Below are 13,492 nucleotides of genomic sequence, written 5' to 3'. Positions count from 1 at the left end.
CACACTACAGAATGATGAATATTCAGAGGAAACTTTTGCAGAACAATTAAAATTGCAAAATCGGAGCCGGGCGCGGTGGCTCATGCCTGTATTCCCAGCAGCACTTTGGGAGGCCGAGGTGGGAGTATCGCTTGAGCCCGGGAGTTCAAGACCAGCCTGGGCAATATAGTGAACCATCATCTCTAAAAAGATAAAAATAAAAATAAAAAATTGCAAAATTACCTAAAATAAAATGTATACATTGAAATGCACACAATTATTATGAGAATTAAAGTTAATATTAACAACATATGACATGAGCCACAAGACTTACATTAAAATAGTCTAGTTGACAATAACTTGAATATTTAAATAAAGTCCTCTTTATCTCTAAATAATATATTTACAGTCTGCCATTATATGAATCACTTAAAATTCAGATGAGGATATTAATCAATATTGACAATTTCTTCAGGAATATCAAGTGAATAATAATGATTTTACTTTTTGATTTCATTTTGTTTTTGACATAAGATCTTGTTCTGTTGCCCAGGCTGGAGTACAGCAGCAGGATCATGGCTCACTACAGCCTCTGCCTTCTGGGCTAAAGCAGTCCTCCTACTTCAGCCTCCTGTGTAACTGGGACCACAGACGTGCACCACCAGGCCCAGGTAATTTTTTATTTTTTATTTTTTGGTAGAGACAGAGTCTCATTATGTTGCCCAAGCTATTCTTGAACTTCTGGGCTCAAGCGAGCCTCTCACGTCAGCCACCCAAAATGCTGGGATTACAGGCATGAGTCACCATGCCCAGCATAAAGATTTTATTATGTGGAAATAAAAAGACATTAAAATATAACTTGAAATAACCCATTTCTTGCAAATGTTTATTTTTCCACCAGTTAATCAAATAGTGCCAACACTAGACACCAACCCCACTTCCATTGGTAATCCCACTAACACACTCACCAAGACTTCAATTCCTGACCCCCATGTCTCAGGATACTCCTCAATAGCCATTGCAGTAGTATATCCAAAAACAACCATCATACCCCCTAGATAAATTAAAAAAACCTTTAAACCCATGTAACCTCCCCCATAATTCAGAATAATAACACATCCAACTACACCACTAATAATCAATACTATACCCCCATAAATAGGAGAAGGTTTAGAAGAAAACCCTACAAACCTTATTACTAAAGCCACACTTAATGATAATAAAGCATATGTGATTAATCCCACGTGGATTACAACCATGACCAATGATATGAAAAACCATCATTGTATTTCAACTATAAGAACACCAGTGACCCTAACACGTAAAACTAATCCACTAGTAAATCAACCACTCACTTATCCATCTCCCCGCCCCATCCAACATCTCCATATGATGGAACCTCGGCTCACTTCTTGGTGCCTGCTTAACCCTTCAAATTATTACAGGACTATTCCTAGCTATACACTACTCACCAGATGCCTCAACCGCCTTCTCCTCAGTCGCCCACATCACTCAAGATGTAAACTATGGCTGAATCATCTGCTACCTCCATGCCAGTGGCACCTCAATATTTTTCATCTGCCTCTTCCTACATATTGGCCGAGGCCTGTGCTATGGCTCATTTCTCTACCTAGAAACCTGAAACATTCACATCATTCTCCTACTCACAACCATAGCAAAAGCCTTCATAGGCTAGGTACTCCCATGAGGCCAAATATCCTTCTGAGGGGCCACGGTAATCACAAATCCACTGTCCGCCATTCCGTACGTCAGAACAGACCTGGTCCAGTGGGTTTGAGGTGGTCATTCAGTAGACAATTGTGACACTCTCACACAATTCTTCACCTTCCACTTTGTCCTACCTTTCATTATTACAGCCCTAGTAGCCTTACACCTACTATTTCTCCATGAGACAGGATCAAATAACCCCTCAGGAATCTCCTCCCACTCCGACAAAATTACCTTCCACCCCTACTACACAACCAAAGATATACTAGGCCTATTTCTCCTCCTTCTCATCCTAATAACACTAGTACTGTTTTCACCTGACCTCCTAACTGATCCAGATAACCACACCCTAGCCAACCCCCTGAATACTCCACCCCATATTAAACACGAATGGTATTTTCTATTCACCTACGCAATCTTATGATCCATCCCCAACAAACTAGGAGGTGTACTGGCCCTCCTACTATCAATCCTCAACCTAACAGCAATTCCCACACTTCACATGTCCAAACAACAAAGCATAATATTCTGTCCACTAAACCAATTCCTATATTGACTCCTAATTACAGATCTCCTTATCCTCACATGGGTTGGAGGACAACCAGTAAGCTACCCCTTCATCACCATCGGACAAACAGCATCCGTACTTTACTTTGCTACAATTCTAGCCCTGATACCGCTTGCCTCCCTAATCAAAAACAAAATACTTAAATGGACCTGCCCTTGTAGTATAAACCAATATACCAGTCTTGTAAACCAGAAATGGAGACTCTCTCCCAAGGACAACTCAGAGAAAAAGTACTTGACTTCACCATCAGCACCCAAAGCTAAGATTCTAATTTAAACTACTCTCTGTATTCTCATGAGGGAGCCATTTTGGGTACAACCCAAGTATCGACCCATCCCACAGTAATTTTATGTATATCGTGCATTACTGCTAGGCACCATGAATATTATATAGGACTATAATTGCTTAACTGTACATAGTACATATCAAACCAAACTCAACAACAACTCCTCCCCACCACGCTTACAAGCAAGGACTAGAATACCTTAACTAACTCTAACACATTAAACCCACCCTCCAAAAGCAACTTCTCAACCACAAGCATACCAACAAATACTATATATCCTTAACAGAACATAGTATATCTAATCGTTCATCGTACACAGCACATTCCAGTTAAACAAGTCCTCGTCAATACGGATATCCCCCTCAGAGAGTGGTCCCTTGTTCACCATCCTCCGTGAAATCAATATCCCGCACAAGAGTGCTACTCTCCTTGCTCCAGGCCCATAATACTTGGGGGTAGCTATAATGAACTGTATCCGGCATCTGGTTCTTACCTCATGGCCATAAAGTCAAGACTGCCCACATGTTCCCCTTAAATAAGACATCACGATGGATCACGGGTCTATCACCCTATTAACCAGTCACGGGAGCTCTCCATGCATTTGGTATTTTAATCTGGGGGGTGTGCACGAGATAGCATTGTGAAACGCTGGCTCCGGAGCACCCTACGTCGCAGTTTCTGTCTTTGATTCCTGCCCCATCCCATTATTGATCACACCTACATTCAATATCCCAGGTGAGCATACCTATCACAAGGTGTTTATTAATTCATGCTTGTAGGACATAACAACAATCAGTAAACACACCCGCAGCCGCTTTTCACATCAACTCTACAATAAAATTCCGCAAATCCCCCCTCCCCCATCTTTAGCCTCATCAACCCAGGAAAACACATCTTTGCCAAACCCCAAAAACAAAAGGCCTTAATCCAACTCGACCAGAGCCCAAATTTTTATCTTTAGGCTGTATGCATTTTTAACAGTCACCCCTCAACTAACACTTCTTTTTCCCTCTTAGCCTCACTTCACAGACTCTACAAATTTAGTTACCCCTTTTTCAGCCATCCCATTCAACGCACACCCAATGACTGCTAGACCGACACCCTAAACTAACCCAACCCCAAAGGCAAGGCTTTCCCCCCTACCCATTGCTTGTACGCCCATCCCCTAGCCTTGCTTACACTGCAAAATCACACAGTCTATGTAGCTTGATTACCCAAAGCAAGACACTGAAAATGTCTAGATGGACCTACACTGCCCCATAGACAAATAGGTTTGGTCCTAGCCTTTCTATTAACTCTTAGTAAGATTACACATGCAAGCATCCCCGCCCTGGTGAAATAACCCTCTAAATCACTATGATCAAAAGGAGTAAGTATCAAGCACTCATTAATGCAGCTCAAAACACTTTGCCCAGCCACACCCCCACGGGAGACAGCAGTGATAAACCTTTAGCAATAGACGAAAGTTTAACTAAGCTATACTAACTTCAGTGTTGGTTAATTTCGTGCCAGCCACCACGATCATACGATTAACCCAAGCTAATAGAGACCGGTGTAAAGAGTGTTTTAGATTATCCCTCAATAAAGCTAAATTTCACCTAAGTTGTAGAAAACCCTAGTTGATATAAAACAAACTATGAAAGTGGCTTTAATATTTCTGAATACACAATAGCGAAGATCCAAACTGGGATTAGATAGCCCACTATGCTCAGCCCTAAACTTCAACAGTTAAATCAACAAAACTGCTCACCAGAACAGTAGGAGCAACACCTTAAAACTCAAAGGACCTGGCGGTGCTTCACATCCCTCTAGAGGAGCCTGTTCTATAATCGATAAACCCCGATTCACCTCACCACCTCTCGCTCAGCCTATATACCACCATCTTCAGCAAACCCTGACAAAGGCCACAAAGTAAGCACAAATATCTACATAAAAACGTTAGGTCAATGTGTAGCCTATGAGGTGGCAAGAAATGGGCTACATTTTCTACCCCAGAAAATTCTATGATAACCCTTATGAAACCTGAGGGTCCAAGGAGGATTTAGCAGTAAATTAAGAACAGAGTGCTTAATTGAATAGGGCCATAAAGCACGCACACACTGCCCATCACCCTCCTCAAGTATATTTCAAGGACTATCTAACTAAAACCCCTGTGCATTTATATAGAGGAGATAAGTTGTAACATGGTACGTGAACTGCAAAGGGCACTGGGATAAACCAAGGTGTAGCTTAACATAAAGCACCCTGCTTACACCTGAGAGATTTCAATTTAATTTGACCACCCTGAGCTAATTCTAGCCCCAAACCCAACTAATTCTACTACCAAATAACCTCAACTAAAACATTTACCCAAATAAAGTAAAGGCGATAGAAAGTATATCTCGGCGCAATAGACATAGTACTGCAAGGGAAAGATGAAAAAACATAACCAAGCATAAAATAGCAAGGACAAACCCCTATACTTTCTGCATAATGAATTAACTAGAAATAACTTTACAAAGAGAACCAAAGCCAAGACCCCTGAAACCAGATGAGCTACCTAAGAACATCTAAAAGAGCACACCCGTCTATGTAGCAAAATAGTGGGAAGATTCATAGGTAGAGGTGACAAGCCTACCGAGCCTGGTGATAGCTGGTTGTCCAAGATAGAATCTTAGTTCAACTTTAAATTTATCTACAGAACCACCTAATCCCTTTGTAAATTTAACTGTTAGTCTAAAGAGAGACAGCTCTTTAGACACTTGGAAAAAGCCTTGTAGAGAGAGTAAAAAATATAACTTCCATAGTTGGCCTAGAAGCGGCCATCAAGTAAGAAAGCATTCAAGCTCGACGCCCAACCACCCAAAAAATTCCAAACACATATCTGAACTCCTCACATCACATTGGACCAATCTATCACTTCATAGAAGAAATAATGTTAGTATAAGTGACATGAAAACATTCTCCTCCGCATAAGCCTACATCAGACCAAAATACTTCACTGACAATTAACAGCCCAATATCTATAAATAATCAATAAAACCATTATTACCCACACTGTTAACCCAACACAGACATGCTTACAAGGAAAGGTTAAAAAAAGTAAAAGGAACTCGGCGAATCTTACCCCGCCTGTTTATCAAAAACATCACCTCTAGTATTACCAGTACTAAAGGCACCGCCTGCCCAGTGACATATGTTTAACAGCCGCGGTACCCTAACCGTGCAAAGGTAGCATAATCACTTGTTGCTTAAATAGGGACTTATATGAATGGCTCCACAAGGGTTCAGCTGTCTCTTACTTTCAACCAGTGAAATTGACCTGCCCGTGAAGATGCGGACATAATACAACAAGACAAGAAGACCCTAAGGAGTTTTAATTTACCAATGCAAACAAGACCAAATAGACCCGCAGGCCCTAAACTACCAGATCTGCATTAAAAATTTCGGTTGGGGCGACCTCGGAGTATAACCCAACCTCCGAGCAACATGTGCTGAGACTATACCAGTCAAGGCGAATATCCACATACAATTGACCCAATAATTTGACCAACGGAATAAGTTACCCTAGGGATAACAGCGCAATCCTATTCTAGAGTCCATATCAACAGTAGCGTTTATGACCTCGATGTTGGATCAGGACATCTCAATGGTGCAGCCACTATTAAAGGTTCATTTGTTCAACGATTAGAGTCCTATGTGATCTGAGTTCAGACCGGAGTAATCCAGGTCAGTTTCTATCTATTCTACATTTCTCCCAGTACGAAAGGATAAGAGAAATGGGGCCCACTTCATAAAGTGCCCCTCCCCCATAGATGATATTATCTCAACCTAATACTGTACCCACACCCACCCAAGAACAGGGTTTGTTAAGATGGCAGAGCCCGGCAATTGCATAAAATTTAAAATTTTACAACCAGAGGTTCAACTCCTCTTCTTAACAACATGTCCGTAACTAACCTTCTACTTCTTATTGTACCTATCCTAAGATCTACGGCATTCCTCACGCTAACTGAACAAAAAATCCTAGGCTACATGCAACTATGCAAAGGGCCCAATATTGTAGGCCCTTTGTAGGACTATTACAACCTTTTGCCGATGCCATAAAACTCTTTACCAAAGAATCCTCAAAACCCTCAACATCAACCGTTACCCTCTACATCACTGCCCCAACCTTAGCCCTCTCTATTGCCCTTCTATTATGAACTCCCCTCCCTATACCTAACCTCCTAGTTAATCTTAACTTAGGCCTTCTATTCATTCTGGCTACATCCAGCCTAGCTGTCTACTCTATCCTATGATCAGGATGAGCATCAAACTCAAACTATGCCCTGATCGGCGCATTATGAGCAGTTGCCCAATCAATTTCATACGAAGTTTCCCTAGCTATCATCCTATTATCAATCCTACTAGTAAGCGGCCCATTCAATCTCTGCACCCTCATTACAACACAAGAACACCTCTGACTACTCCTACCATCATGAACTCCAGCTATAATATGATTTATTTCCACACTAGCAGAAACCAATTGAGCTGCTTTCGACCTTACCAGAGGAGAATCAGAACTAGTCTCAGGCTTCCACATTGAATACGCCGCAGGCCCATTCGCCCTATTCTTTAGAGCCGAATACATAAATATCATTATAATAAATGCCCTAACTGCCATAATCTCCTAGGTACAATACATAATATTCACCTACCACAACTCTACACAATATGCTTCACCATTAAAACCCTACTCCTAAACTCTCTATTTTTATGAACCCGAACAGCATACCCCCGATTCTGCTATGATCAACTCATGTATCTCTTATGAAAAAATTTCCTACCACTTACACTAGCACTACTTATATGATACATCTCAATATCCGCTACAATTTCCAACATTCCCCCCCAAACTTAAGAAATATGTCTGACAAAAGAGTTACTTTGATAGAGTAAATAATAGAGTTTTAAATCCTCTTATTTCTAGGACCATAGGAATTGAACCCATCCCTGAGAATCCAAAATTCTCCGTGCCACTTGTCACACCCTATCCTAGAGTAAGGTCAGCTAAATAAGCTATCGGGCCCATACCCTGAAAATGTTGGTTATATCCTTCCAGTACTAATCAATCCACTGGCCCAACCTGTCATCTACTCCACCGTTTTCTCAGGTACACTCATTGCAATATTAGGCTCGCACTGATTTTTTACCTGGACAGGATTGAAAATAAACATAGTAGCTTTTATCCCAATTTTAATTAAAAAAATAAACCCCCACTCTACAGAAGCCACTATCAAATACTTTCTCACACAAGGAACCTCATCTATAATCCTCATAATAGCTATCCTGTCTAACAATATACTCTCCGGACAATGAACCACAACCAACACCACCAAACAATACTCATCATTAATAATCACAACAGCCCTAGAAATAAAACTAGGAATAGCCCCTTTCCATTTCTGAGTCCCAGAAGGCACTCAAGGAACCCCTCTAATATCCGGCCTACTTCTCCTCACATGACAAAAATTAGCCTCTATTTCAATTATATATCAAATCTCCCCATTAATAAACATAAACATTCTCCTTACCCTTTCAATCCTACCCATTATAGTGGGTAGCTGGGGTGGACTGAACCAAACCCAACTACGTAAAATCCTAGCATACTCCTCAATCACCCATATAGGCTGAATAATAGTACTAGCATACAACCCAAATATCACCATTTTCAACCTAATCATCTATATCATTTTAACGACCACCACATTCCTGGTACTCAACTTGAACTCTAGCACTACAGCCCTACTACTGTCCCACACCTGAAATAAACTAACGTGACTAATACCCGTAATCCCATCTACCCTACTATCACTAGGAGGCCTTCCCCTACTAACTGGCTTTCTACCCAAATGAATTTTCATTGAAGAATTCACAAAAAATAACAACCTCATTATCCCCACTACCATAGCCATTATTACTCTCCTTAACCTATATTTTTACATACGCTTAATCTACTCTGCTTCAATTACACTATTCCCCATATCCAACAACGTAAAAATAAAATGACAATTTGAAAATACAAAATCCACACCACTCCTCCCCACACTCACTGTCCTTACCACCCTCCTCCTACCAATCTCTCCACTTACACTACCCACCTCATAGAAACTTAGGTTAAACGCAGACCAAGAGCCTTCAAAGCCCTTAGTAAGTTAATAATACTTAATTTCTGCTGCACCCAAGGACTGCAAAACCCTACTTTGCATCAACTGAACGCAAATCAGTCACTTTAATTAAGCTGAGCCCTTGCTAGATCAATGGGACTTAAACCCACAAAAATTTAGTTAACAGTTAAATACCTTAATCAACTGGCTTCAGTCTACTTCTCCCGCCGCAAGGGAAAAAAGGCGGGAGAAGCCCCGGCAGGATTGAAGCTGCTTCTTTGAATTTGCAGTTCAACACGAAAGTCACCTAAGGGCTGGTAAAAAGAGGTTCAGCCTCTGTTTTTAGATTTATAGCCTAATGCCTTGCTCAGCCACCTTACCCACTAATGTTCGCCAACCACTGACTATTCTCAACAAATCATAAAGATATCGGAACACTATATTTATTGTTTGGTGCATGAGCTGTAGTCTTGAGCACAGCCTTAAGCCTCCTTATTCGGACTGAACTAGGTCAACCTGGCAACCTTCTAGGTAACGACCACATCTACAACGTCATCGTCACAGCCCACACATTCGTCATAATCTTTTTCACAGTAATGCCTATCATAATTGGAGGTTTTGGCAATTGACTGGTCCCCCTGATAATTGGCGCCCCCGACATGGCATTTCCCCGCATAAATAACATAAGCTTCTGGCTCCTCCCCGCCTCCTTTCTACTACTGCTCGCATCTGCTATGGTAGAAGCCGGTGCCGGAACAGGTTGAACGGTTTACCCTCCTTTGGCAGGAAACTATTCCCATCCAGGGGCCTCTGTAGACCTAACCATTTTCTCCCTTTATCTAGCAGGTGTCTCTTCTATTCTAGGAGCTATTAATTTCATCACCACAATTATTAACATAAAACCCCCTGCCATATCTCAATACCAAACGCCCCTCTTTGTCTGATCTGTCGTAATCACGGCAGTCCTACTCCTTCTCTCCCTTCCAGTCTTGGCCACTGGCATTACTATACTGCTAACAGACTGCAACCTTAATATTACCTTCTTTGACCTGGCCGGAGGTGGGGACCCTATCCTATAACAACACCTATTTTGATTCTTTGGTCACCCCGAAGTCTATATTCTCATCCTACCAGGCTTTGGAATAATTTCTCACATCGTAACATATTATTCCGGAAAGAAAGAACCATTCGGGTACCTAGGTATGGTCTGGGCTATAATATCAATTGGCTTCCTAGGGTTTATTGTATGAGCCCATCATATATTCACAGTAGGGATAGACGTAGACACACGAGCTTACTTTACCTCCGCCGCTATAATTATTGCCATCCCCACTGGCATCAAAGTACTTAGCTGACTTGCTATGCTCCATGGGGGTAACACCAAACAGCCCACTGCAGTACTCTGAGCCCTAGGATTCATCTTCCTTTTTACAGTGGGCGGCCTAACCGGCATTGTACTAGCAAACTCATCATTAGACATCGTACTACATGATATCTATTATGTTGTGGCCCACTTTCACTACGTTCTAACAATAGGAGCTGTGTTCACCATCATGGGGGCCGTCATCCACTGATTTCCCTTATTCTCAGGCTACCCACTCGACCAAGCTTATGCCAAAATTCACTTTGCCATCATATTTTTAGGTGTAAATCTAACCTTCCCACAGCACTTTCTCGGCCTATCTGGGATGCCCCGATGTTAGTCCGACTACCCTCATGCATATACCACATGAAATATTTTATCATCTGTAGGCTCATTCATCTCCCTGACAGCAGTAATGCTAATAATTTTCATAACCTGAGAGGCCTTCGCTTCAAAGCGAAAAGTCCTAATAATTGAGCAACCTTCCACTAACCTAGAGTGGCTGTATAGATGCCCTCCACCCTACCATACATTTGAAGAACCAGTCTATATAAAACCTAGACAAAAAAGGAAGGAATTGAACCTCCTAAGGCTGGTTTCAAGCCAGCCTCATAACCCCTACAAATTTTTCAACAAGATATTAGAAAAACTATTTCATAACTTTGTCAAGGTTAAGTTACAGGTTAAACCCCGCATATCTTAATGGCACACGCAGCCCAGCTAGGTCTTCAAGACGCCACATCCCCTATCATAGAAGAGCTAATCGCCTTCCATGATCACGCCCTCGTAATCATCTTTCTTATCAGCTTTCTAGTTTTATATGCCCTCTTCCTAACAATTACAACAAAACTAACACTAACATCACAGACGCCCAAGAAATAGAAACCCTTTGAATGATTCTACCCGCCATTATCCTAGTCCTAATTGCCCTTCCATCCTTACGTATCCTGTACATAACAGATGAAATCAATGACCCTTCTTTTACCATTAAATCAATCAGACACCAATGATACTGAACCTATGAATACACCGATTATGGAGGATTAATTTTCAACTCCTATATACTTCCACCACTATTCTTAGACCCAGGTGACCTTCGACTTCTTGAAGTGGATAATCGAGTAGTCTTTCCAATTGAAGCCCCTGTTCATATAATAATTACATCACAAGATGTCCTACACTCATGAACTGTCCCCACATTAGGCTTAAAAACAGATGTAATCTCCGGACCCCTAAACCAAACCACATTCACCGCCATACGACCAGGAGTATACTACGGTCAATGCTCAGAAATCTGCGGAGCTAACCATAGTTTCATACCCATCGTTCTAGAACTAATCCCGCTAAAAATCTTCGAAATAGGACCTGTATCCACTTTATAGGCTACCGCCCACTCTCTTAATAAGGTTCACTGTAGAGCTGACCCAGCATTAACCTTTTAAGTTAAAGACTAAGAGAATCACTGTCTCTTTACAGTGAAATGCCTCAACTAGACACCACCGTATGACCCACTATCATTGCATCAATACTCCTCACATTATTCCTCATCATTCAACTAAAAGTACTAAACACAAACTATCATCTGCCTACCTCACTAAAAATTATTAACATGCAGAATCACAATAATCCTTGAGAGTCAAAATGAACGAAAATCTGTTCACTTCATTCATTGCCCCCACAATTCTAGGCCTGCCAGCTGCAGTGCCAATCGTTCTATTGCCCCCCATGCTGATTCCAGCTTCCAAACACCTTATCAACAACCGATTAATTACCACTCAACAGTGACTAATTCAACTCACCCTAAAACAAATAACAACAATACATAACATTAAAGGATGAAACTGATCCCTTATGCTAATATCCCTAATTATCTGCATTGCTACAACCAATCTCCTCGGGCTCTTGCCCCACTCATTCACACCAACTACCCAACTATCCATAAACCTGGCCATGGCAATCCCCCTATGAGCAGGTGCAGTAATTACAGACTTCTGCTTTAAAACCAAAAATACCTTAGCCCATCTCTTGCCACAAGGCACACCCTCACCCCTCATTCCCATACTAATTATTATCGAAACCATCAGCCTATTTATCCAACCGATAGCACTAGCCATGCACCTAACTGCTAATATTACGGCAGGCCATCTGCTCATACACTTAATCGGAAGCGCCACACTAGCACTATCAACTATCAACTTCCCCACAACCTCAATCATCTTCACAATTTTGATTTTACTGACGATTCTTGAAATCGCTGTCGCCCTGATTCAAGCCTATGTTTTCACACTCCTAGTGAGCCTCTATCTACATGACAATATATAATTACCCACCAATCACATGCCTATCACATAGTAAAACCCAGCCCATGACCTCTAACGGGCCCTTTCAGCCCTCTTAATGACATCTGGCCTAGCTATACGATTCCACTTTTACTCTACCACCCTACTAACACTAGGCCTACTGACCAATGCACTAACCATATACCAATGATGACGTGATGTTGTAGGAGAAGGTGCATACCAAGGCCACCACACAATACCCGTCCAAAAAGTCCTTCGGTATGGAATAATTTTATTCATCATCTCAGAAGTCTTTCTTTGCTGGGTTCTTCTGAGCATTCTACCACTCCAGCCTAGCCCCTACCCCTCAACTAGGAGGACATTGACCCCCAACAGGCATCACTCCACTCAACCCGCCTAGAGGTCCCACTCCTAAACACATCTGTATTACTCACATCGGGAGTTTCAATTACTTGAGTTCACCATAGCCTAATAGTGAACGATCGTAATCAAGCAATTCAAGCACTACTTATCACAATCTTACTAGGCATCTACTTCACCCTCCTAAAAGTTTCAGAATACTTTGAAGCCCCCTTTACTATCTCCGATGGTATTTATGGTTCAACATTTTTTGTAGCTATGGGCTTCCACGGGCTCCACGTCATCATTGGGTCAACATTCCTTACTGTTTACCTTATCCGCCAACTATTATATCATTTTACATCCAAGCACCACTTCGGCTTCGAAACCACCACTTGATACTGACACTTTGTAGATGTAGTTTGACTATTCCTATATGTCTCTATCTACTGGTGAGGATCTTACTCTTTTAGTATAGACAGTACCGTTGACTTCCAATTAACTAGTTTCGATAGCACTAGAAAAAGAGTAATAAACCTGGCACTAGCCCTAACAGTCAACACCCTCCTGGCCCTATTACTAATAACTATCACATTTTGATTACCACAACTTAACGTCTACATAGAAAAGTCTAACCCTTATGAATGTGGGTTTGACCCACTATCCTCCTCTCGCATTCCCTTCTCCATAAAATTCTTCTTGATTGCTATCACCTTTTTATTATTTGACCTAGAAATTGCCCTATTACTACCCCTACCGTGAGCCCTCCAAACAACCAATCTACCACTAACAGTTGTATCA

General features: G+C 41.5%; 2 pseudogenes; both read left to right on the top strand.

Moving 5' to 3' along the window:
• The first annotated feature begins 10,754 nt into the window (after nt 1–10,754).
• On the top strand, nt 10,755–11,669 carry LOC129051458 (cytochrome c oxidase subunit 2-like; annotated as a pseudogene).
• Nucleotides 11,670–11,693: 24 nt separating this feature from the next.
• LOC129051251 (ATP synthase subunit a-like) lies at nt 11,694–12,408 on the top strand (annotated as a pseudogene).
• The last annotated feature ends 1,084 nt before the right edge of the window (nt 12,409–13,492 follow it).

This window comes from Pongo abelii, chromosome 19 (genome assembly GCF_028885655.2).
Source record: "Pongo abelii isolate AG06213 chromosome 19, NHGRI_mPonAbe1-v2.0_pri, whole genome shotgun sequence".
Taxonomy (NCBI): Eukaryota; Metazoa; Chordata; class Mammalia; order Primates; family Hominidae; genus Pongo; species Pongo abelii.
This window is presented reverse-complemented; position numbering and strand designations above follow the sequence as displayed.